The sequence below is a fragment of the Tursiops truncatus genome, chromosome 15 (assembly GCF_011762595.2).
Source record: "Tursiops truncatus isolate mTurTru1 chromosome 15, mTurTru1.mat.Y, whole genome shotgun sequence".
Classification (NCBI taxonomy): Eukaryota; Metazoa; Chordata; class Mammalia; order Artiodactyla; family Delphinidae; genus Tursiops; species Tursiops truncatus.
This window is the reverse complement of record NC_047048.1, coordinates 68,207,614-68,234,415: the sequence shown is the minus strand read 5'-3', so window position 1 is coordinate 68,234,415 and position 26,802 is coordinate 68,207,614. Positions and strand designations below refer to the sequence as shown.

The 26,802-nt window shown below is 43.5% G+C and overlaps 1 long non-coding RNA gene across 1 annotated transcript in view; it reads left to right on the top strand.

Moving 5' to 3' along the window:
• LOC109551345 (uncharacterized) overlaps positions 1–26,802 on the top strand; it is a 58,143-nt gene that overhangs the window by 30,722 nt on the left and 619 nt on the right. Inside the window, exon 3 of the long non-coding RNA XR_004522101.2 lies at positions 25,507–25,631. This is a non-coding gene — a long non-coding RNA (uncharacterized lncRNA). The remainder of the gene's footprint in view (positions 1–25,506; positions 25,632–26,802) is intronic.

Genomic DNA, 26,802 nt, shown 5'->3' with positions numbered 1-26,802 from the left:
CTGCAAATGGCATTATTTCATTCCTTATGGCTGAGTAATATTCCATTGTGTATATATGTACCACATCTTCTTTATCCATTCATCTGTCAATGGACATTTAGGTTGCTTCCGTGTCTTGGCTATTGTAAATAGTGCTGCAGTGAACATTGAGATGCATGTATCTTTTCGAATTGTGGTTTTGTCCGGATATATGCCCAGGAGTGGGATTGTTGGATCATATGATAGTTCTATTTTTGGTTTTTTGAGGAACCTCCTACTCTTTTCCATAGTGGCTGAAACAATTTACATTCTCACCAGCAGTGTAGGAGGGTTCCCTTTTCTCCACACCCTCTCCAGCATTTATTGTTCGTAGATTTTTTTGATGATGGCCATTTTGACTGGTGTGAGGTGGTACCTCATTGTAGTGTTTTTGTTTGTTTGTTTAATTTTTTGGCCACGCCACATGGCATGAGGGATCTTAGTTCCCCAACCAGGGATTGAACCCATGCCCCCTGCAGTGGAAGCGTGGAGTCTTAACCACTGGACCAGCAGGGAAACCCCCTCCTTATAGTTTTGAATTGCATTTCTCTAATAATGAGCTCTTAAAGCAACATGCTACGCATGCAATTTTCTAGCACCACCAGCGTAAAGAACGGGGGTGTTTGGGGCAACAAAGTTTGGAGAAGCATTGGCTCAGTAAACAAAGTCCTGATCAAGGATGTTCAGACCTTCAGCGAGCTCCTCAGGGGAAGGGGGCTTTGGGAGCATCAAGAGAGATGAGAGAAAACCTGGTGAATCTGTCTCTTGGGCCAGTTGCTGGGGGCAGAGGGTTGGGCTGGGAGTATGCTGAGTACTTATACTATATGCCAAGAAGTGTGATAATCACTTTCTCATGCTTTAACTCATTTAATCCTAACGATGATCCAGGAGGTGGTCATTCTTATCATTGCCGTGTACAGATAGAGAATCAGAAACACAAAATTTAATCCCTTGCCCTTGGGAAAAGAAGCTGAATTCAAAATCCGAGCAGTTTAACTCCACAGCCTCCCTCCAGCCAACTGTGCCCTGGCAGAGGTCAGAGGGAGAGCAGGTGGGGAGGACACCCAAACCATGGACAGCTCCCTGTGGCCCTGTGCTTGAAGAGCCAGGTTCCTGAGGCTGGTTGCTTGTACCTCCTGACCACCACCAATATCTGCCCATTGTGAAGAGCTCTGATTTCTTGCAGAAGGAAATTCTCCTTGGACTGATACTGAGGGCCCAAATGCTCTGGCTTGATTAGACTTCCTGAAAAACCCTGTGGAGTTGGGTCCTGAGCCAGACACATCTGTCCTCAGGTTCTGGAGACCCATCATCTGAGATGTCAGAGTTTTCTCCAGGGTGAGTCAGACAGAGAACTGCTCCCCACATCAGCCCAACAGTCACTTCTCCTGTCTAGCCCTGCCCTTCCCACATCTGCCACTACTTCCCACATCCCATTACTATGGGAAAGCCAGTCCCCTCTGCCTCCATTTCCCCATTTGTACCACAGCCATCCCTGCAAAAGCCCAGGGCCAAAACTGGATGTGCCAAAATTAGGTCTTCCCCCTTTTGCCAGCCCTGATGGGAGATTCCAAGTTCAAAGCCAAGCTCCCCAGCCCAAGCTGCCGGCCTAGAGCCCCAGCAGGTGCAGCCTAGTTGCTAAGCAACATCTCTGGATCTCTTTGTGTTCCTGTCACATGATTATCATTGCTAAGGAAACAAGTCCTCTGGCATCCCAGGACGCAGCAAGGCCTAGGCAACGGTGTGTTACCTGAGGTCTAACAAAAATCTTCCTGTCCCATGTTCTGACGAGTTGTGAGTCTCTAAACTGCTATAGGAGACTATCAGATTGACCCCTGCCTTTTACCCAGGCATTGGCTCTTTGAAGGGAGTACCTAAACTGGAGTCTTGGTCATTTCTTGGGCATTCATAGAATCCAGTTCTTTGGGATGGTCAGTAGCAAGAGTGGCTTTAAAGGGATGTTTTAATATACCAGGACTCAGAAGACAATCTTACATTCCCAATTCCCCCACTTCTATCTATAGCTTCCGCTCTAGGGGCAGAATGAAAATGATTTGGATTGGAGACTGGGAAAGCTGAGGGGCTATGGACAAGAGGGTCATAGCAAGGTCTCAGTACTACAGCATCAAGAGAGCCAGACAGGGGTTTGCTCCCAATACCATCCCACACACCTACAGCTCAAACACTATAGGAAGATGGATGCCACATCAGAGGATGTCACAATCTCCCTGGAGGGCTTGCCTCCCTGGATTCTCCAATCCAGACTTCCTGGGGTTCCCTAGACAGGACTGGCCCAGAAATGAGGTGGAAATGAGGAAATCTCTCTGAAAGACAAAATGATAAAGAGATGGGCAATAAGAAAGGAAATATGAGAGGATTTGGGCACCAATGAGGAGGTACAACAATTGAGTAATAGAAGTTCTAAAAATAAAGAACAGAGAGAACAGATGGAAGGAAATTATCCAATAAGTAGTAGAAAAATATTGAAAATACTTGAAATATCCCAGAAAATGTGAGTTTTCAGATACAAAGATTCTAAAGAATAGCCAAAACCAACACTGAAAATATTTCTACCCCCAAATCACACCTTTGAGGAATATCAGATCACTGGTGACAGAAGATCCCAAAAGCTTCTAGGGAGTTCAAACGATTTTCATAGAAAATATCAAAATCATAATGGTGTCGGACTTTGCAAGTGGAAGACGAAGACCATGCAGCAACATCCACTAAACATCCAAGGAAAATGATTTCATCCTTTCCATTATAGCTGCTTTTATTTCCAAGACTTCTTTCTTGATGTGATGCATCCCCCTTTTATAACACCCTGTTCTTTTTTCATGGGTGCAGTGTCTAATCTTATCTCCTGTCTATCATCTTGAATTCCTTCAAATTGCACCTGTTAGTTTGGATCTCTGTCTTTCACGTTGGAGCTTTTCTCAAATGTTTGGGGATGTTTAGTGGTTGTTTGGATGATTAGATTAGATTTAGGTTTAGAAGTTTAGGTTACCTGATAACACATAAGAGGAAAGCACCAAAAAGCTAATCAGAAGCTCCTTGCACTTGGCTTGGGCATGTGGTTTGAGAACTTCACTGTGAGGTGACCCCCAGGATCCATTTGTTAGACCCTTCTTAGGCTGGGCAGATTCCTCAGAGAGGAGGGTTGGCCACAATCCTGCCTAGAGGGTATGATCCTGGCATCCTAGCAGCTTTGAAAGAAGAAATGAGTGGGAGTTTCAACATTCAGTCTGAAAACATTGTTTTCAGCAGGGGACACCCCTGGCCTCAGTTGTACCTGGCATCCCCAAATATAGAAGTCCAATTTTACCTTCTCTGAATAATCTGCTGGGGCTGTGGAGGAGAACTGGGGGTCCACATTTTAGACTTTAAACCAATCTTCCTGTTCTAGCCCCATCTGGCGGTGCTACCAATCACCGAGCTTTTTTTTTGGAGGGGGGGAATTCTGTTGTGAAAACAAGTCTCTGATTCTTGGCTTTTCCCACGGCCAGTTTAAGATAGCTTTCTGGGTCTCCTAAGTCAACCCGCATTCGTTCATCTGCTCTCCAGCTTCCAAAATTTTATTCCTGCTTGGGTACATTATCCCCTCTCCCACCCTCTTCATCTTTGTAGATTTAAACCTTTAAAAAACTCCTGCACTATTATTACTTTAGTAGGATTATTTAATAGGATTTGGGGGAAGAAGGTTAGTAATCAGTTACACTTGTTCAATTTGCCATCTTGAATAGAAAGTCTTGAATAACAACCAGCACTAAACACATGCGTCCAGACTGCCTGGATTTGTTTGTTTTGTTTTGTTTTTTTTGCGGTACGGGGCCTCTCACTGCTGCGCCCTCTCCCGCCGCGGAGCACAGGCTCCGGACGCGCAGGCCCAGTGGCCATGGCTCACGGGCCCAGCCGCTTCGCGGCATGCGGGATCCTCCCAGACCGGAGCACGAACCCGCATCCCCCGCATCGGCAGGCGGACTCCCAACCACTGCGCCACCAGGGAAGCCCCAGACTGCCTGGATTTGAATGCTGGCTTTAGCATCCTGGCTGTAGCATGTACTGGCTACTTAACCATAGGCAAGTTTCAGAAACTCTGCCTCAGTTTTCTCATCTGTATAATGGAGATAATAGTGGTACTGAGACAGGCCTGGGACCTGGGACCCTTTGCTGCAGTGCTGCCATGCTTGCACCTGGACAAATGTCTCCTTGAGCTACAAAATACAAAGAAACTATAAGGGACTAAAAATAACTGTGTGCATGCTGCAGTTGGGGCAAATTCTGGACAAAAAGATACAAAAAGACCCAAAAAACCAACAGCCACTTCTGAAGAGCAGAGAGCAAAAATGGTGTCGGGAGCAAAAGCAGGGTACTGTGCATGCTTCCTGCACTCAACACCACCAAAGGCGTGAGCAAAACACGTAAGCCAGCCCTCTGGCCTGACCCCTGGACACACCCCCTAGCCTCACCCCATATAACGAACCAGCTTGCCCCCAACTCAGAGAGTGCGCAAGGGAACCTGTTACTTGTTTTCACTCCCTCCTGCAGTCACCAGAGCCCCAGTAAAGCCTTGCCTGAATTTCTTGTCTGTCCTCTAGTCCATTTCTATTGATTGGGGAAGGCCGAGAACCCTGGTTGGTAACAGTATATACTTCCCTTGAACGTTGTGAGCTCTAAGAATAGTGCCTAGCCCATAGTAAACCATTCTACCTGAGATGATGAGATGAGATGAGAAGATGGTGATGATGATGATGATGGTGATGATGATGATGAAAATGTAGTGTTTACCATGTGCTAACACCTGTGGCAGGGGGAATGAGTCTGGGGAAACCAAGATGAACATATCATGTGAGCTTCCACTCTTTCCAGTCCCAAACTGGTATGACTAGTTTTCCCACTCTGGTCTATACCATGTAAATACAGTATGTGCCCTAAGTAAACAAGAAGCAGGTGGAAATTCTTGTTGTGCAAATATGGCTGGTAAACATACAATGTACACAGAGTATTCAAATGAACTGGAGGCTAGCAATGCAGGGCAGTTGTTTTCAAATATGGTTGAATCTCTTCTGTTTAAGTACAATGGCTGTGGGCATCATTTCCCACATGACTTACTCACACATTTATTTCTGAGCATCCAAGTCATGTTGTCTCTTACTTGTTTTGCAGGGCAAATGACACCATCTGGACGAGGGAAACAGCACATGCTTGGGGCAGTGTCCCTCTCCCATTCCAATGGCTTAAGCAAAGTCTCCTCCCCCTTTCAATGAGCTTCCTTCATGTTTCCTTTCCTTTGGTAGGCTTGGCTTTCATCTTCCAAGCTCTGCTCTGTTTGTCCTGCTGAGTAGGCAGCAAACCTGCAGGTTCTGTGATCGTGCTGCTCAGCTTTAAAACAAAGAAAAACAAAACAAAACAACACTCTGTTGCAATTTGCAAACTTCCCCTCTTGGAAGGCATAAGCCACCAGGTTTTGTGAAAGTAACTGCTGCAGGGTCTTGAAATTGTTGAGGAAAAGACTGAAGAGGGAAAGAAAGAGAAAGATAGAGACAGACGGAGGGAGATAAGCATGGAGAGAGGGAGAGAAGGAGCTATAGAGGGAGGGAGGGAGAAAAAGAAGGGGTGAGGGAGAGAGGGAGGGAGGGAGGGTACCCTCTCACCCCCTGCCCCCAGGCTGAACCCTGCACTCAGCCTTTAAGAAACAAGGCTTCTTTATCATAAATGCATGTACCAGGCAAGGTTTTTCCACTGCAGAGGCACTACCAAGCTGAAGATGACTAGACATTTTTTAAAAGATAGCAACTGGGCTAGTCCTGGAAGATGCAGCTATTCATGTTATCATTGTCACCATGCCCTGTTTGGAATGTTCTTCAACCAGTAACCTGTATTTTGATGGCTCTTACCCCCAGCTTCACACGTAAAACTTCCACTTCCAGGGGAGAATCTCAGGAACAGATTATTCAGATTATTTGTAATTCATATTACAGTCTGTTTTCAGTTCTTCGAGTTCAGTCTCTCTCTCTCTCCACTCCACCCTAAGATTCAGGTATGATGTCCATTGGACACAAATCTAAGTGGGAGCCCCCTCTCTGAACTCAGAATTGCCCAGGACGAAGGCCTTACTCACTAGGTCATCTTGTTCTCTGGTTCCCTCTTTGTTTAGGGTGATTTTTCTCCCATGAAGCCCCTTATAGCCTCATGCCAATAGACATCTGGTTGGCAAGCCCATTAGTTCTATGGAGATATAACCAGACACTTCTACACCCCACACGTGGACACAGCTTAGACTAGGCTGGCAACCCTGCTACCCTCCTGATCCCTGTAAATCTCTTCCAGTCTCTTTCATGAGCCTCTGCCTTCACCTACCAATTCCACCTTAAAGAGTGAAAATATGATCCTTCTATTAACCAGAGCCCTTGAGTGCTTTTTTGGAGCTTGGCTTCCAGGAACAATGATACAATGTGCTAAATAACTCTGTCCTAATGAGCTCTGAGTACAAACAAGAGCTGTACTAATATATTGGAGAAACAAAGTAAGTAAGACTTATCCCTGCCCTGTGCTTTGGCCTCCGGTCTGGGACTCGATCCCCCATCCCCCCCAATCTCATCCACCCCCATAATTGATTGGTTTGAGGATTCCCCTGTCAGGCCCCAAGTTACATGGAAGCAGGCAGCTGTCTTTGGCTCAAAGGTGGAAGCAAGTCCTTATGGATCATCCAATCCCCAGCCAGTATCTCCAGCTACAGCCATGCCGCCCTCAGATTGGCCTTCATTTGGGTTCTCGCTCAGTTTCTTGGCTAGAGAAGGGAACACTCCTGTTTCCTTCTGGGGCCACCTCTTCCTGCCTTCCTCTTTATTTTTACTGTGGGCCCACGGTGCAAACAACACAGCTCTCCACCTGCTCTCTTTGGGGGGAAACTCCTTGCCTACATTGCACTTGGCCTTGGGGTACTCCTCTCCCTGGACCATCGTAGGCACTCAATTCATGCTAATTGGACCCTCTCCCTTCCTCCCTGGATTTTGAATCTGGAGCAGAATGATCCAAGGACAAAAGTGATTCCTGTGCAGTAGAGCTACTCCAACCGAGCTTCCTAAAGAGGCTGCTAATTCCTGCTGCCTAGATCCTGGAGCTCCCCTTGTTCCCGATCTTTCCGAAAGCTGACTGTTCTGATTTCTTGACAATTCTGTGACTTTTCCTATAGTCTTCCAATAAATCCTTTTTAACCTTAAGTTAGCCCAAGTCTGTATCTGTTGCTTGCCACTAAGAGCCCTACCCGATTCCATAGGGATAGCCCTTTCTCCACCACGCTCTGTCGCCTGGGTTCATTTCAGGGGCAGGAAAGTTCAGGCTCATCCCCCTGCCACATGCCCACAACTCCCAGGCAAACTACAGCTTCTGATTCTTTGTTACCTTCTTTCAGAAAGTGGCCATCCTCAGTTTAAAAAACAAAAAGCTCCCATCCGTGATCCCTCTCCATCGATATTACCCATATCAGACAGGGCTCAACCAGGAAAACAGAACCACTCCGAATATTTAAACGAGAGAGAATTCAAGGCAAAGAATTGGTTACATAAATGATGGAAGAACTGATAAGCCAAACGGAGGACTGCAGAGCAACTCAGAGCTTAACAATGACAGGAAGCCACTACCACACCTAGGCTGGAGGGACAGAGAAGGCACAACTACTGCTGAGGATGCCGCCCGTGGTAGAGCTGGGGATAAACACCGTGGGTTCTCCTTTCCTCCTGCTCTCCAGTCTTCTACCATTGCCTCCCATGCTCAACCCAACTGTCACCCAACTGACAGAGGAGGCTGGGAAAGAAGGCTACGGGGTCAGCCCTGCTGTGACAGAGCAAAGCAGGGAGAAGACAAGGAAGGGATCTGAGAGCAGAAAGACCTTGTACAGCACATGCTTCGTTATTTCAGTGACTTTTATGAGAGTATGATTTCATTTTCAAACTAAATGAATTTAGCATTTAAATAGCACTTAATAAGTGTATGTCAAGGTTCAAAATGCATGCATTATTTTCATTCCTTCTTAAGTACAGACATTATCACACCAAGCAAAATAGAAAAGTGTTCTCTACTGGCAACAGCTGTCTCTTGACCATGGTCTCAACATAATTGACAAACCTGTTCCTGTCTTTACTGTTCTCTTTGACTCATACTTTTGTAGAGTGAAGGGATGCAGTAATCCCCACCACCATGACCAAGAGCAGTTTTGGAAGCAGAAGTAGTGCCCCAGTATCCCCACACCTCCAGACCCTGCAGAAGCCAAAAAACAGGGCAGTTACTATTTGGCAACTTAGTAACGCAAATTACTCAATTCCTCCCCTACCCTCCTGCCTTCTCCTGGCTTATTTCCCAGCTGCCAACTACAAGACAGGCTGGCCTCACAAGAGAGCACAGAGAAATGGGAGTGATGTGACCACAACACAGTGACAAAGCAGGGTTCTCTTTCTTACATAAGGAGTCATTAAAATGTGTATAAACAAACATTTTGTTAGACGATTTGTTTTAATTTCATTTTGCAATTTTAACTCTAAAAGTAATGCAAGTATGTGATTTGAGCACTCAATTTTATCAGTCTGTGTTGTATTAAATCGAGGCTCCAGCATTCTGTCCTAGCTTACATAATTCTGAGAAAGAGGTTCTGGTGCAGTGTTTAGGCTCAGTCTCCCAAAAAAATCAGGGCTGGCTGTCCTCCTGCAGTTGTAACAGAATGGTGAGCCTGGGAACAAGAGGGGGAAGAGAAGACATCAGGACCCGGCACAGAATAAGCCCTCGATGTTTATTTAAACATTTATTACATGAATCTTTAATGGCGGAGTCAAGGGCAGAGACAGCACTGGAATCTGGGCTGTGGAACTTCCCAGGGTCTCAGTATCCTGGGCTCATGTGTCCCAGCTGCCACAAACCCTAGCATTGCTCTCCAGATGAACTGCTACATCTCCACCTGTCGTCTATCTGGGTGTAGGTGTGCTTTCCCAGGGACCTCTCTTGTAATAAACTTCCCAAGGGAAGTTGCCACCTGGCTGTCTCATAGACACCTAAAACAATGTTCTGACACATGAATTTGTTCATCTCTACCCCAGTCTTTCATATCTTAGGTAATGGTACCCTGGCCATTCCTTTATCTAAGTTAGAAACCAGGGTATCATCCTGGCTACCTTATTCCCCCTACCAGCATCATTACACGCCTACCAACATCTAATTTATTCTATCTCCCAAACATGGCATGAATCTGGCCACTTCTCTCCATCACTATAGTTCAGAACACCTGTTATTTAATATTTGGACTCCGTGTCACCTTTCAACTGATGATCTGGCTACATTTTTCATAGAATGGTCATTTATTCATTCATTCATTTCACAATTGTGAAATGAATCGAGCTCCTACTGTGTGTTAGGTGCTGGTGATACAGTGGAAAGCAAAACAAAGTCCTTGTCCTCGTGGAACTAACATCCTTACAGGAGTCAGTTGTCTTTCCTAAAGCACAAATATCATCATGTCTGTCCCCAACTTATATCAATGGCATCCCATTGCCATCAGCATAAAATCCAAACTCTCTACTATATTCTTCCTCTCTAGCTCATCTCATCCCACTATCCCCTTTGCTTATCTTCCCAGTCATATGGAAACAATTTCAGTGACCTATAAATGTATTTACTTATTTGTTTATTTTTGGCTGCGTTGGGTCTTTGTTGCTGCACGCAGGCATTCTCAAGTTGTGGCGAGCGGGACCTACTACTCTTCATTGCAGTGCACAGGCTTCTCAATGCCGTGGCTTCTCTTGTTGTGGAGCACGGGCTCCAGGCGTGTGGGCTTCAGTAGTTGTGGCACGCAGGCTCAGCAGTTGTGGCTCATGGGCTTAGTTGCTACACGGCATGTGGGATCTTCCCAGGGATCTTCCCAGGCCAGGGTTCAAACCCGTGTCCCCTGCATTGGCAGGCGGATTCTTAACACCGCAACACCAGGGAAGTCCCTCAATTTCAGTGGCTTAAATGCACCAAGCCTTTGCATATCTTGGAAGATCCCTCCCCTCATCACTTTGCCTTGCTAATTGCTACTCACCCTTCAGGTCTGGGCTCAGAGCTCTCTTGGCCAGGATTGCCAACTGTGTTAAGTCATGATGGGGATAATGGAATTTGGAGGAGGTGCAGGATTCTCTGAGACCTGAAACCCATCCTGTCCCAACCACTTCTGCTCATTCCTTCTCCCCAAGTCTTTGAAAGAAATCTGTGCCTAGAGAACAAGGCCAGATAAATGCACACTTTTGTGTGCATTTTTCTGAGGTTCTGGCCTCTTGCACTGGATTGAACAATGTGGATTTTTTTGACCTGGGCTGGAGGGAGACCTAACTGACCTCAGAAAAGGACATTCACCATTTGAGCACCTGAGTACCCATTCTATTTGGAGGAAGCCAGAGCCCAGCACGTTGGCGGTGTTTGTCTAGTGGCAGCAGCACTGGCGGGAATGACCTAACTGGACTGTGCCTGCAATAGAATCTCAGCTGGCTTTTCTGAGGCCAGTTTTCCAGCCCTTTTGTCAGTTCTACGAGCTACTTGATATTCTTCCAATGAGTCACTGTCTCTATTTAGGACCACTATGTCAACAGAAATAATAAACAAGTAGGAATAGAAAAGTTTTATTTGAGCCAAACTGAAGACTATAGCCCGGGAGACACAGACTCAAGAATTGCTTGAATTGTGTTCCTCCAGACTCCAGAATGGAAGTGGCTTATACAGTGTAGGCAAAAATTTAAAAATTACATACAGTTGTTTGTCAAGAATTAGGACTGGAGCTGCCAAGAAGTAAGGATGCTTATTAAGCAAGGATAGGTTGGGAGTCAAAATGGTCACACAGTTACACGGGGGAGACTTTGAGACCAGAAGTTGGAGCTGGCAGCTGCTAGTAGACACTGTTTTGAGAATGGCTGGTGGTGTCCTTGAGTTTGATACAGTTCAGAAAACTCAAGTTCTCAGCGATGCAGGAAACGTGTCTGAGACCACATCCACGATGGCCACCCAGCCCCATTTTGGATGCCTGAACCAGAGACACTCCATTTTTATTTTTAAATGCATTCTTTAATGCTTAAAGCAGATGTAAAATGCATATCTGACAGGACATAGGACAGGCTGTTCTAGTTAGCGTAAAGTTCAAGCCAAATCGTGTATGAACCAGAATGACTTCCCCATACCTCAGCATGTGAAAATTTCTTCCATCAACTGGATGTGGTTTCTATTGTTGGAAACCAGACAACCTGAATGGTACAATATCCTTTCTGTCTTATCCCCACCATGGGGCCAATCCCCAGTCCACACTCCAATGGCACGAAATGTCAACCCCAAGGATGATATATTCATCCTTGAGCAGGATAGTTCCACAGCAGGTCTTGACTTACCCACCCATCTCAGGCTTTCATTGATGGGTTGGAAACACAGATCTTAAATGGGAACAAATCCAGGCCATTTATCTTCTCAGCCACATAGGAGGACCAGAGGTTGTATTTCAAAAAAGAGCTAATTGTAAAGGAGGGAGATTCACCCTTGGCCCTGTGGCCCAGTTAGTATCCTGGCCTGTGGCCCATGCATATTGGCATGCCTCCTGCTTGGAGGCAAAGCCAGGGAGAGAGGAGCTGGACCTCTCCCTGGAGTCCAGTAGTTGTGGATGAATAGAAAATGTTTGTTATTTTTCCAGACATTCCGTTGTTCCCTGATAAATTGGCACCATTGCTCCCTGCCTTTGTTACTTCACCATGCTCATGATTTATCGCCTTTCTATCTCTACTTCCATCTCCTGGCTTCTCCCTCTGGTGGGTGTATTGATTTCTCTTACCCCTACCAACTATTTGCTCTCACTGGGTCATAGCTTCTCGCCAGGCTCCTTCTGTCAACCCCACAGTCTCTTCTGCCCGGTGACTTTCCTGCCTCACTGCTTCTGCAGGCCACTCTGCTACGGAAGTTGATCCTATAGATGCAAACTTCCCAAAAGATAGTGTGATTAGTCTGTGATCACTGCTCATCCAGAGAGTCCTGCACAAGGCCTATGGTTTATGGCCACTTTGCTCAGAAAGGCTAAAGAAGTGTCAAACACACAGAGCAAATGGATTCCATTCCAATCCAGCATTTCAGACTTAACGTGTACCAACCTAAGCCTGTCATCTTCACTTCCAGGTCTGTTCCTTCTCCTGAGCACAGCGAACATTCTGCCGTAGAGATCTGGTCTTCAAAAGGAAGTCCTCTCCTATACCTTACCTCTCCAGCTTCATCTCTCTTTGCTCCCTCTGTATCACAACCATCTGAACTTCTCAATACGTACTTCTTAAAATCAAATCAGCTCTCCCCACCCTCTAGCCAGTGCTCTCTCCTTTCAACCACACTCCACACAAGGGACTTCTGTCTCAACTTGTATTTCCTTTTCTCTACGAGAGCCCAGTCTGGAGTGCTTGAACATCTTCATCTGCTGCACCATGGACCTCCAGGGCAGAAATGATGATTTATTAATCTTTGGGCCTGGTCCAGAGTGGATATCAGTATCTAAAGACCAACTCGGCGATGACCCTCAAAGATCTTTCCCCTAGAGTTCAGGATACATCACCCCCTCCGTCCCCTGGTCCAGCAGCTCATCTTGAAGAGGTGTGTAAAAATGAGGGTCCTGGAGACAGCTGAGTAGGGTCCCATGGTCCTTCCCCTATGCCAGAGACTGCTCAGGTGTGAATGGGTCTGCAGGCTAAGTCCCGAGAGCAAGTCTCTCCGTAGAGTGGCAACAGCTGAGAGGACAACACAGTGACAATCTAGGTGGTCCTTTTCCTGGCCTGCCTGGGGCTTTGGGACTGCCTGCCTGGTCTAAGTGCCTCTCTGTGCAATGAGCTAATTTCCTTTTGCTCTGTTGATTTCGCTTGTGATGTTGCTGGGCTCAGGAATGACTCAGCTGATTTGCCTTCTGACATGCTTGAAGTGGTGTAGGAGGGGGGCGGAATGGTAGGGGATCAAGTTGCAACCAAAGTTGGAGTCTTATGGTCATGAGGAGGCCTCTTCTCACGCCCATAAGACCATGGAGAGGGCCAGAAGGGTTAGGGCCTGGTCCTGAATTTACCCCAGGAGTATGGCAGGAGCTGGGGAAACTCTGCTGGCTCAGGAAGGATTTAAAAAGTTGCAGGGTTCACACTAAAGCCCAGGCTCTAGGACTCTCCCAGCAAGCAGCCAGAATTAGTGGTGGGAGTCCAGCTGGCAGGTGATACAAAGCAAGAGGTAGATCAGGCCCTTATATCAAGATTGAGACAGGAACCAGTCTTCATGAAAGTTGGGAAGGAAGCAAATTACTCAAAGAAACAAATTAGAGTGAGATCTAAAACAGAAATCAGCCCCGTGAGTCTGGGCACACCCTGGGGGGGAGGAGAGACCTTAGGCTCCGAAGGACCATCGTCCATTCATCACTCTGTGCTGGGCGCTGGAGGCGCTGAGGTGACTGAAGCCCTGGAGAAAATCCCTGTTTGAGCTGGGTGGCGAACCCAAACACAGTAAAAGTCGGTTAAGGCTATGGCAGAAGTCAGCACAGGGGCTGCGGAGCATAGAGAATGAGGCTCTGCCTCTGCTTTTTCGGAAAGAGGGTCTAGAGGTCCTTCCTAACGGAGGGGGGCTCTGGGAGTCCTTTATAGTGGCGGGGAAGGACTGAGGGTCCTTCACAGTAGAGGCGAGTTGGTGATTGAAGGATGTAAAAGCATTTACTAGGTGGAAGAGAGAAGCCTGTGTACTGGCATGGAGGTACGTTACGGCAAAGCCTGCTTGGGGCACTGCAGGCAATCAGATGGAACTGATGCATTGGGTGCGTATGAAAATGTGGCTGCAAATGTAGCAGATGTGGATGGGAGGCAGAAGAAAGGGCTGTACTCCTGGTTATGACTTTAGTGGTCCTGACCCCCTTGTCCTTGCATCTGACCTGATCAAATTACAACTCTTCCTCTTAAGGAGAGAAGATGAGTGATAGCTTACTCCTCTTTAGTATGAGTTCCTTTTTTCTTTTAAGTGTAGGCATCTGACTTGGCCTGGCCTCAGGGTGAGGAGGGGAAATTGCAACTCAGTGGGTACTCAGGTGTCCAGGACTCAACCCCAAACTCACAAGGTGCTGGAACAAGGACAGTATGATTAATGTTAGACTACCCATTACTTCTCCCCGGTTGGCGTTGGTTCAAGAATGAGCTGGGGCTGACCCTGCGTCTGGGTTCCCAGATGTTATAGCAGGGTAGAGATTACGTGACGGTCAGGAGAGCTGGGAGCCTTCTGGGAGGGCACTTGCATGACTGAGAGAGAAGAGCACAGCTTTTACTTCAGAGTTCAGATAGTCCTTGCTAGCTGTGTGTCCTTGAGCAAGTACCCAGTCTCTGAGCCATGGGGTCCTCAGTTGTGAAATGGAGATTAGAGCACCTGTTTCCTAGGATTGTTTTGAGGATAAATGAGATAATTTATGTGAAAGAATCTGGCACACAGTGGATATTTGGTTAAAGGGGATTCTCTTCTGCTTCTCCCCCATGACTTTATTCAATGTGTATAAAGGGTAATAGTTGGATACATAGCTTTTTAAATCAATAAGAGAAATAATACTTCAAAAGAAAAATAGGCAACAGATAGAAGTAATTAGTAGAAGAATACATTTTAATGGCTATTAATCATATATAAATATAATACCAGATACATACAAATATACAGCCATATATATTGATATATATATTTCATTAACAAAAAAGGTAAGTTATAGCAATGATAAAATAACAGCTTGACAAAGTTTATAAAGCATTTAATCATAAGCACAGTGTGATCCCTTTCACAATTTATAAAGCATTAGTACTCTTTTCCTGTGAACTACCTATTTGTATCTTTTGCCAGTTTTTGTGATGGAGTGTTGCTCTTTTCTTATTGGTTCGTAAGAGCTCTTTATATAGATTAGATTTTAACCTTTTGATGGCCATATGTGTTACAAATATTTTTCCAGTTTATCATTTGTCTTTTGCCTTCATTTCTGGTATTTTGGTTGTACAGAAGTTTGAATTTTTTTATGCAGTCCAAATCACCAGTGAATGTTTTCCTTTTTGGCTTGGCAAAGAGGATAAAGTTTCACAATACACAGCAGAGGAAAGGCTATTCCTAACATGAGACTGCTGGCTTGGGGTAGCATGGACTGAGACTACTTTATATAGATCTTCCTAGTCTCACTCCTAGTCTCTGACTCTAAGTTTCTTACGATGAAGTCTTCTTTTTTTTTTTTTTTTTTGCGGTATGTGGGCCTCTCACTGTTGTGGCCTCTCCCGTTGCGGAGCACAGGCTCCGGACGTGCAGGCTTAACGGCCGTTGTTCACGGGCCCAGCCGCTCCGCAGCATATGGGATCCTCCTGGACCGGGGCACAAACCCGTGTCCCCTGCATCGACAGGCAGACTCTCAACCACTGCGCCACCAGGGAAGCCCACGGTGAAGTCTTCTTATGAAGACTTGGCTTCCCACATAGGTGTGAGCCCAGGGAGAAAATGCTCTGATCACACAGACCTGAGTATGCTAGTCCTCTCAAAAGCTGTGTTTCTCATTGAAAATTAATTGACTACGATCTGGTTTATAGGTCTAAAGAGTTTGGTAACTGTGAGTCTGCCCTAGAGATGAAGCTGTTCTCAGTACTGGCAAAATCAGGTTTCTGAGCTGTAAGTCTGAGAATCAGGGTCTGAGTTGAGTTAATTCATCCAGACCTTTTTGAGACAGGTCAGTCTTACCACCTTTTCTTGGAGATGATCCCCAACATTTCCACTGCTATGCAAGTACCTTTCTCAATAATAGGTGGTGAAGAAGAATAGAAACCCCATAACTAATAATAATTAATAATCACACTTACCCCCTAAATAAGCACTTTTTAGGTGCCTGGCACTGTTTAATGCACTAATTAATAACCACAACATTTCTATGATGTCAACAATATTAGTTTCTAATTTACAGATGAAGAAAATGGGGCCCAGAGAAATGGAGTAAGTAACTTGACCAAAGTTACTAAGTCAGAAAGTGGTGCTGTCAGTATCTGAGCCCTGAACCATCTGTTTTCCTCTGTGCTTATGTTGGTAATAGTTAATTATGACCCTGTCTTGAATTCTTCCTTTAGCTTCGAGATCTTCACCATAATTATTCCACTATTCCAAAAATAAGTTGATAACCTCTTTCTCACTAATTTCTTAATTTCCTTGTGAATTTTCAGATCTCTAGCACGAAATCACGCACGTGGGCACCTTGTGGGTAACTCACAGGTACCACCTGCCGAATCCTTCTTCCCAGAAAATGTGGGCTTCCATTCTTCCACTAGCTTCATGGCTGCTGTGTGAAGTGAAATTTAAAATATAAAGAGTTCCTTGTGCATTGTCTCCGAGCCAGAAGAAGCAGCAATAGGCTGACATGTTCCATATGAGATCTTAGGCCTCAAGGAATATGTCTTTTCCTTACCGTTTTCCAAAGTATTGCTTTAGCTCTTTATTTTCTGAATGTGAATATAGAACTTTATTTATCAGCTTCAGATGGTTTTAGTAATGCTCAAATAACTAAAATTGACCAGTCTATAATTGAATTAAGTTATTTGAAAAATATAAAAATACTTTGCAATTTTGTTTTATGAAGTGCTATTTTTATGAAGACTAGAAAACGTTCTGTAGACAGAAAACTGGGAAATAGAAAAGGAGAGTACATTGTGCCTCAGGAAGAAACAAGAGAGAAAAACCTTGGGAAAAGAAGGAAAATTAATAATTGATCACTTACCGTTGCCAGTCACTGCGCTAGATACTTCATTTATATCATCTTGTTTAACCTCTGCAACCACCCTGGGACATAGATTTATTGCATCCATTTCATGGATTAGGAAACAGGCTCAGAAAGGTTAAGTAAATTGCCCAGTTCATACAGCGAGGTGATTTGAGTACAGTTCTCTTAGACCCTCAGTGCCCTGGACACAGGAAGGAAGAAAATATCACAAAATTCAAACTGAAGCCTAGCAGAGACCTGAAAAGATCAAAATGAAACTAACCGGAGATGAAGAAAAGAAGGATGATCAGAGTGACCGGAGAGGTTCTACTAGTCACTAGGAAGAGGTGTGGCCTCTGAATCTGCCGGCTTGGAGCAGGGCAGGGGCAGGTGGCTGGAGCTGGTGCTGATGGAGGTCAGGATGGAAGATGGCTAGAGGGCCTCAGCAAGTCAGAGAGGCTGTTGTTTCCAGGACAGCTGAGTGAGGAGGACCTGAGTTAAGGTAAAGACATGGTTGGTCTGGTGCAGAGACAAGGGCCCTGGTCCTCTCTAGCACAGAAGAAGACTTGAACTCAGTGCCTGGCTCCTCCCTTTTGGAGGGTTAGATTCCTTGTCAAAAGCTTCCATCAGGAAAGCCAGACTTAGCCACCATGTTATCAATAATGCTCCAGCAACCTATCAAGATATTTTCTGATGATATGAGTAGGAATGCCACAGGAAGGTTTCAATCCATTCAAAAAGTACTTACCAAAAAACCCCACATTTTTTTTTCTATGTGCAAGGCATGACTTAAGAGATGGGGATAAAATGGCATGCCCAAATAATTTGATCCTTGCCCTTTGCAGCTACAGTTTAGTGGAGGAGACAGATACTAATCACATGATCATACAAATAAATGTAAAATTGAAATTTTAAAAGTGCTCCAAAGGAAGGCTTTGCAATACTGTAAGAGCATAATAAATAAGGCATCCTTGAGAAAGCAATGCTTGTGCTATGATGCAGGGAATGAGTAGAAGTTAATTATTTGAAGGAAGAATATTACATTCCAAATGGAGAAACCATCAAGTGCAAAAGTCTTTTGTTTTATTTTTTTCTCTTTCTTTTTTTTTTTAACATCTTTATTGGAGTATAATTGCTTTACAATGGTGTGTTAGTTTCTGCTTTATAACAAAGTGAATCAGTTATACATATACATATATCCCCATATCTCTTCCCTCTTGCGTCTCCCTCCCTCCCGCCCTCCCTAAGTCTTTTGTTTTAAATTGTTCATACTGGAGGATGGAGGCTTAGTGCAAGTTCAGGACTTTGTACACATTTTACAGTCCATCTGGATTTCTCCTTTCCTAACTGGAAACTTCCCTAATGGACAAAAAGTCCAATTTCAGGTCAAAGATAGTGCTTTTGTCTTTGAGCGTAAGATGGTTTTTATTTATTCATGCATACATACATACATACATGCAAGTACCTATCCATCTAATCAGGTCTCCAACCAAGTGTCTATTCATTTATCTATTCATTCATTACCCATTCATATATCCATTTAATCATCCATCATACAAATCATCAATCCATGTGTCATCTACCCCTTCCCCAGACAACCATCCATCTATCCATGCATCTATACACCAACTCACATTCTATCTCACCATTTGTTTATATATCCATTATCTGTCCATCCACCTACCTATTCATCCATTCGTTTATCCATGTGTCCATCAATTCATTTATCCATTGATGTATCCATATCTTCATTTACCCCTCTCTGACGTAATAAATATGTCTGGTCTCTACCCCTGGTTCCTGACACAGAGTTCCTAAATCCCTTGGAATTTCCTGGGGGATAGAAAAATGTTTTGTTCTCATAAGGCAACTCTTGGTGGGCTCCTGTATAGCTTCAGAATGGGGCTGGTCACCAGAAAGATCAAGCCATGATTAGAAGTTTTGAACTTTCAGCCCCACCCCTTCATCCTCTGGGGAGGGGGGAGGGACTGGAGATTGAGTTAATCACACCTACAGTGATGAAATTTCCATAAAATTTCCAGCTATGGGGTTCAGAGATGTTCCAGGTTGGTGAATGTATCCAGATAGTGGGAGGGTAGAACACACCAAACTCCACCTGGACAGAAAATCCTGTGCTTAGGACCCTTCCAGACCTTGCCCTATATACCTCTTCATCTGCCTGTTCATTTGTATCCTTTACAATATTCTTTATAATAAACTGGTGAACATAACTAAAGCATTTCCCTGAGTTCTGTGATCCATTATAGCCAATTATCAAACCTGAGGAGAGAGTCATGGGCAGCCCTGATTTGTAGCCAAGTTGGATAGAAGTGTGAGTAACCTGGGAACACTCTACTTGTGACTGGCGTTCAAAGTTGGGGGAGCAGTCTTGTGGGGATGAGCCCTTAACCTGTGGGGGTCTGTGCTAACTCCAGGTAGTTAGTATCAGAATTGATTAATGCGAGGGAAAACCCCACACATTTGGTGTCAGAAGTGTTATGAATGGAGAAACAAGTTTTCTTTTACCCACCCCTCCAACCAACCAACAATTTATTCGTGTATGCATTCACCCATCCCTCCATCCATCCATTCGTCCACCCAACTATCAGTGTATTCATCCATTTATCATTCACCCATTTAATCATCCAAGTATTCATCCATTTTCCATCCACTTATTGACTCATTGATACATTCATCCATTTCTATTGCTTCTGTGACAAATTACCACATACTTAGTGTCTTAAAACAACACAGATTTATTATCTTACAGTTCTAGAGTTCAGCAGTCCAAAATGGGTCTTAAGGGGTTAAAATTAAAATGTGGGTAGAGCAGCAGTACTTCTGGAGGTCCTAGGGGAGAATCTGTTTCCTTGCCTTTTCCAGCTTCTAGAGCCCACCTGCATTCCTGATCTCATGTCTCCTTCCTTGAACTTTAAAACCAGCAGCCTACCATCTTTAAATCTCTAAATCTGTCCCTTCTGCCTTCCTCTTATAAGGGTACTTGTGATTACATTGGGCCAACCCAGATAATCCAGGATTATCTCCCCATCTCAAGGTCAGTTGATTAGTAAGCTTAATTCCCCTTTGCCATGTAAACGAAAATATTCACAAATTTCAGGGATTAAGACATCTTTGAGAGCCATTATTCTAGCACACCATCTGTCCATTTATGCATTCATTCATCCATCTGTTCATTAGTCCGTCTTTGTGTTCATCCACCAATCCATCAGTTTGGTCATCCATTCACTCATCTAGTACCTATGTACCCATGTACGTATGTATGTATGTATGTATCTATCTATCTATCTATTCATCCATCCATTGTCCACTTATTTATCCATTCATCCAACTAATCATTCACTTGCCCACCACCCATTCATCTGTCATATTAGCCATCCATCCTAATTTCATTATTCCCATTTATCCATTCGATCATCCATTCCTCCACCAATCATTCATGCATCATTTTTTCTTCACTTTATTGTGCTTTGCTTTCCTTTGCTTCACAGATATTTCATTATTTTCCATGCATCATTTTAACTATCCAACCGTCCATCTAATCATTCATGAGCTACCCTTATCTACCTTGTCTCTTTTAATTAACTAAACAATATGCTTCCAAGACTACACACACACACACACACACACACACACACACACACACACACACACACACACACACACACACACGCACACACACAGATAACCATTTGGACCTACTTACCAAAACAGATCATCCTACCTGCATCTTTGCCATTTGTTTTCAACCACCTATTTTTTTGATCCTAACTCCAAATGACTTGGAGCTCCTGGCTCCTAATCCTGACTCCATTTTGCCTGTGGTACTTTGTACTTGCTTGATGTCAATGGGTCTTCCAGGAATTTTACTTCGTTTACAGAGCTCTGCCTGTGGTGACCCTGATTTGCCCTTGCCCTTGTTAATGCCCAGGAGTAAGGAGAATAAGCAAACTTGCAATATGTGAGTATTTGTGCAGGGGAGATATTGGATCAGAGCTGTGTCTCAATGTTTTCTCTGCTATACCCCCTGTGACCCCAATGAGGAGGTTTGTGTTTTTTGTTGTTTTTTTTTAACATCTTTATTGGAGTATAAGTGCTTTACAGTGGTGTGTTAGTTTCTGCTTTATAACAAAGTGAATCAGCTATACATATACATATATCCCCATATCTCCTCCCTCTTGCGTCTCCCTCCCATCCTCCCTATCCCACTCCTCTAGGTGGTCACAAAGCACTGAGCTGATCTCCCTGTGCTATGCAGCTACTTCCCACTAGCTACCTATTTTACATTTGGTAGTGTATATATGTCCATGCCACTCTCTCACTTTGTCCCAGCTTACCTTTCCCCCTCCCCGTTTCCTCAAGTCCATTCTCTACATCTGTGTCTTTATTCCTGTCCTACCCCTAGGTTCTTCAGAACCTTCTTTTTTTTAGATTCCATATATATGTGTTAACATACGGTATTTGTTTTTCTCTTTCTGACTTACTTCACTCTGTATGACAGACTCTGGGTCCATCCATCTCACTACAAATAACTCAATTTTGTTTCTTTTTATGGCTGAGTAATATTCCATCGTATATATGTGCCACATCTTCTTTATCCATTCATCTGTTGATGGACACTTAAGTTTCTTCCATGTCCTGGCCATTGTAAATAGAGCTGCAGTGAACATTTTGGTACATGACTCTTTTTGAATTATGGTTTTCTCAGGGTATATGACCAGTAGTGGGATTGCTGGGTCATATGGTAGTTCTATTTTTCATTTTTTAAGGAACCTCCATACTGTTCTGCATAGTGGCTGTATCAATTTACATTCCCACCAACAGTGCAAGAGGGTTCCCTTTTCTCCACACGCTCTCCAGGATTTATTGTTTGTAGATTTTTTGATGATGGCAATTCTGACCGGTGTGAGGTGATACTTCATTATAGTTTTGATTTGCATTTCTCTAATGATTAGTGATGTTGAGCATCCTTTCATGTGTTTGTTGGCAATCTGTATATCTTCTTTGGAGAAATGTCTATTTAGGTCTTCTGCCCGTTTTTGGAATGGGTTGTTTGGTTTTTTTTGATATTGAGCTGCATGAGCTGCTTGTAAATTTTGGAGACTAATCCTTTGTCAGTTGCTTCATTTGAAAATATTTTCTCCCATTCTGAGGGTTGTCTTTTCGTCTCCTTTATGTTTTCCTTTGCTGTGCAAAAACTTTTAAGTTTCATTAAGTCCCATTGTTTATTTTTGTTTTTATTTCCATTTCCAGTGAGGAGGTTTGGATGAAAACTATACTTCTCACCATCTAGGTTGATTTTTTCCCCCAGGGAATTAAGACAAATAGTAGTGAAAATATTTATGGTGTGATGGTCATAAAACCATTTTGAAAATTACAAAAAATCTCAAAAATTGCCATTATATAAGGAAAAACTAATAAAATATGGCTAACTTTATTTTTAACAAGTTTTGTTCTTCTCCCAGATTTTTGCCCAACAAATACTAGTAATAAGTTGAGAAAGCATCTACTACTGAAGCAAAAGCATTAATAGTGGCAATAACTATAAAATCACCACTCCCTCACCAACACCATCATGATTTATAGTTGTCAGAACTGGTAATGGTCTCTCACCACAGGCTGAGCCATAGACAAGGTACACCATGGGCTATGTGACATTGCCAGTGCTCAGCTAAATGCCACCCCCTGCTCTGTTGCTCAGGAGAGCACATCAGAATACAAATGAATAGGAGTTACATTATTATAAGAATATCTGCTCCCATTTATTTATTTTTTTAAAAGGTAAATCATTTAGACTGTGCTCCTTTGTATAGGATCAGTGACAAATTACCATATACTTCATAACTGGCCATGTCAAGACCTAACACTGAGAACCATGGCTAAATGACTGCTAGATTCCTGTATAGTTTTAAGGTCAAGAATCCATCACGGGCACATGTTTAAATTGGAATGAAATTGTCTGAGCAAGTCTTGGTAGCCCAGCTCTTCTCCTGCAAATGTCATTCACTTGTTGGGTAAGCAGAAGGCAGAAGTGCTGGTACTTCATGGAGCTCAACACTGGCCAGTCCTTTGAGGGCGTTGTTTACACTTCTTCAAAACCATTCAAGAAAAATTTAATGAAAAGTGTGCTTTTATCCAAAAGAATATTTCAGAAATGCATGAAGAGGGACAGTGCCCTGGCAATTCTCTATGACCGATCAGTAGTCTGGTCTGGGAAGACGTCACATCTTAGCAGTTCGAAGATTCTACAGCCCTGCGTCAAAAGATTTTGGAGGCACTGACATTTCAACCATGTGAGGACACTGGTTTATGAATATGGCCTCTGGTCATCACTAAGACACATGCAAATTATACAGAATGGGTTTATACTCTGATGTCTCATGTATAAAATACTACACCTGAAATCCTCAGTAATAATTCTTGGGTTTATGCCAAATGCATCTCATGTGACCCTGACGGCACCCTAATAAGTTGCCTAGACGGCATTATCCCCCTTTTACAGGTGAAATGGCTACATCATTGTGGTCACTGTCAAAGTTAATGTCTGGAGATGGCAAATAGGTTTTACACTGCAAGCCCTTCCTAGTTGGTCTTACCCCATATAGTTGGGGACAGTATAAGAGTTTGAATCTCAGCATGTGGAGACCATTGAGGGCCATCTTGGAGGATGGCTACCACACTTTTCCCTGGCAAAAACATGGAAACTAATCAATTAATTAAAAAGAAACTGTAGTGCTTTATTCCTACAGTGAAAACAGCATTGCTTTTTTTTTTTTAATAGTCAATTTGCAGATAGTCATGTCTCTAAATTGGTCAGTAATGTTGATGGCAGAATTGTGTACATAAGGAAAAGAATTCCACAGCAACTTGAGGCTTGGTAAAAAGCTTCAGCTTAAGCAAGTTTTTATGTCTAAAATGGTCTGTGGCTGCAGGAAAGTACACTTCTGAGTGAGAACGAAGGATTTATGGAGCTATTTCAGGGTAGGGTGACCAGTGTTTTCAAAAAATCCTGTCCAAGAACATTTGAGGTGTGACTTTCTATAAATCATAGTTACCGAAAGTGAGCACAGTCATTTATACATATAAACTCAGATTTTAGAAAATAAAAATAGTAGTTGTGCCGTACATGGGTGAGAGAGCTCTACAGCACTTTAAGAGTTAAATCAGCCCAATTAATACACAAGAGATGGAAGTCATATATCAGCAGAAGGCACTTGAAAAGACAGAAGGTCCCTCAGGCCAAAGGCAAGAAGGACAGAGATGGACTTGGGTCGAATCAATGGAATTAATATGTTTCCAAAAAAAGCCAGGGGCTTCCCTGGTGGCGCAGTGGTTGAGAGTCCGCCTGCCGATGCAGGGGACACGGGTTCGTGCCCCGGTCCGGGAAGATCCCACATGCCGCGGAGAGGCTGGGCCCGTGGGCCGTGGCCCCTGGGCCTGCGCATCCAGAGCCTGTGCTCCGCGACGGGAGAGGCCACAACAGTGAGAGGCCCGCGTACCGCAAAAAAAAAGCCAGTCAACAGAAGGGGGAAGATCTACACAGAACTTGGGAAAATAGGGGCCAGAGGAAAGGATGTAATTAACAATTTGTTCATCAGTTACCATGTGCTAAATTTGTGCAAATAATTTAATCCACACAACAACCCTATTATCGAAATCAAAAAACTCTAAGTTAAGTGACTTTCCTAAGGTCACCAGCAGTAGAGCTGGAATTGAAACCAGATCTCTTTGTCTCCAAAGCCTGTGGGCTTAACTATTCTTATCCAGTTTTGTCTTGGGGAAAGTGCTTTTGGCAGGCCAGGGCAGTGCCACTGGCTATACATATTTTTTTTATTTCTTTTTTGGGAGTTACCTCCACACACCATGGGTCACTGGCATTTTCTCAGTGGCAAATTCACAGGCACATGATTTCGAGCTGTAAGGGAGAATAGAGCTGATACTGCCCACTCTCCTGTTACAGATGATATCTGTGAGTTCATTTTTTATTTTTATTTTAAAAAATATTTATACATTTATTTATTTGGCTGCACCGGGTCTTAGTTGCGGCACCTGGGATCTTCATTGCCACGTGCATGATCTTTTAGTTGCGGCATGTGGGATCTAGTTCCCTGAGCAGGGATCGAACCCAGGCCCCCTGCATTGGGAACACGGCGTCTTAGCCACTGGACCACCAGGGAAGTCCCTCTGTGAGTTTATTTTTGCAAACTGCCATGAACCCCTCTCCACCAGCTCTTGGAGGATAAGGTCCATGATATAGCAGGGAATTCCATTTTTGGCAATTGGTGAGAGTGACTCTAAAGGGATGCAGTTGATTTTCTTATGTGGTTTGTTGGATTCGTCACGGTCTAATCAGAAAACAAAACATTCTGAGAGGTTAAAACACGAGGACTTTATCTGAGGACAAAGAGGTCTGGGACCAACATGCTTATAAATTGGCTCAGAATTGTTTGCAAGGGCAGCATTTTATTGGAAATAAGTGTATGGCCTCATAAGATACTACTTTGAAGGACAAAATTCATTGGGGTGATCATCCTGGTATACTTCAGATCTCAGCTAATGGGCAGCTTTCCTTGACCTCCTTGATCAAGGCAGATCCTTCCAGCACAGGCTCTCATGGCACCAAGTGACCTTCCTTTATGGCACTTACCACTGCTGTTATGTTTTACATTTGTTTGCACGATTATTTGACTAAACGTCTGTCTTCTTCACAGATTGCAAGCTCCAGGAAGGCTGAGTTTGTGCTGCATTTTATTCACCGTTGTATCCCCAGCACCCAGTACAGTGCTTGCCAGTTGCAGGCAATCAGTGAATGTCCTTTCAACGTATGTGTTCGATTGTAAGCATCGATCTCCTTAGGTATCCACCCAAGATAAATGAAAACATATGTCCACACAAAGACTTGCATGTAAATGTTCATAGCACCGTTATTCATAATAGCCCCAAAGTGGAAACAATCCAAATGTCCATTAGTTGGCGAGTGGATAAGTATTGTAAAAAGACGGCATTATCCATACAATGGAGGACTCTGCAGTGATAAAAAGGAATAAACAGATAATATATTCTACAACGTGGATGAACCACAAAGATGTTGCATTAAGTGAAATAAGCCAGACACAAATGACTGCATATTGCACTGTTCTGTAAGGATGAAATTTCTAGAAAAGGCAAAACTATAGAGAAGAAAGCAGATCAATGGTTGCCTGGGCCTGGGAGTGGGAGTGGGGAGTGACTGCAGACAGGAAGAAGGGAGCTCCTGGGGGAGGTGGAAATTTTCTAAAACTGGATTGCGGTAAAGGTCGCACCACTGTATAAATTTACTAAAAATCATTAAACTGTACACTTGCAGTAGGTGTGGGGTACGGTATGCAAATTATCTTCAATAAAACTGTTAAAAATGTTTAAAAAATCAGTCTCCTTACTTAGTCATTTTATCCCATCTTATGTTCTGGGAATACTATTTCTGTGGGACATTGTGCCAGAGACTGCTAAGTGAGTCTCTCAACTCTTTAGTGACAGAATCTCAATTTTTTAAATTGAATTATAGTTGATTTACAATATTGTGCTAGTTTCAGGAGCACAGCAAAGTGATTCAGATATATATATATATATATATATATATATATATATACTTTTTCAGATTCTTTTCCATTATAGGTTATTACAAGATGTTGAATATAGTTCCCTGTGCTATACAGTAGGTCCTTGCTGTTTATCTATTTTATAGATAGTAGTGTGTATCTGTTAGTCCCGTACTCCTAATTTATCCCTTCCCCTGCTTCCCCCTTTGGTAACCATAAGTTTGTTTTCTATGTCTGTGAATCTGTTTCTATTTTGTAAATAAGTTCATTTGTATTATTTTTTAGATTACACATATAAGTAATATATAATTGTCTTTGTCTGACTGACTTCACTTAGCATGATAATCTCTAGGTCCATCCATGTTGTTACAAATGACAATATTTCATTCTTTTTTATGACTGAGTAATATTCCATCATATATATATATA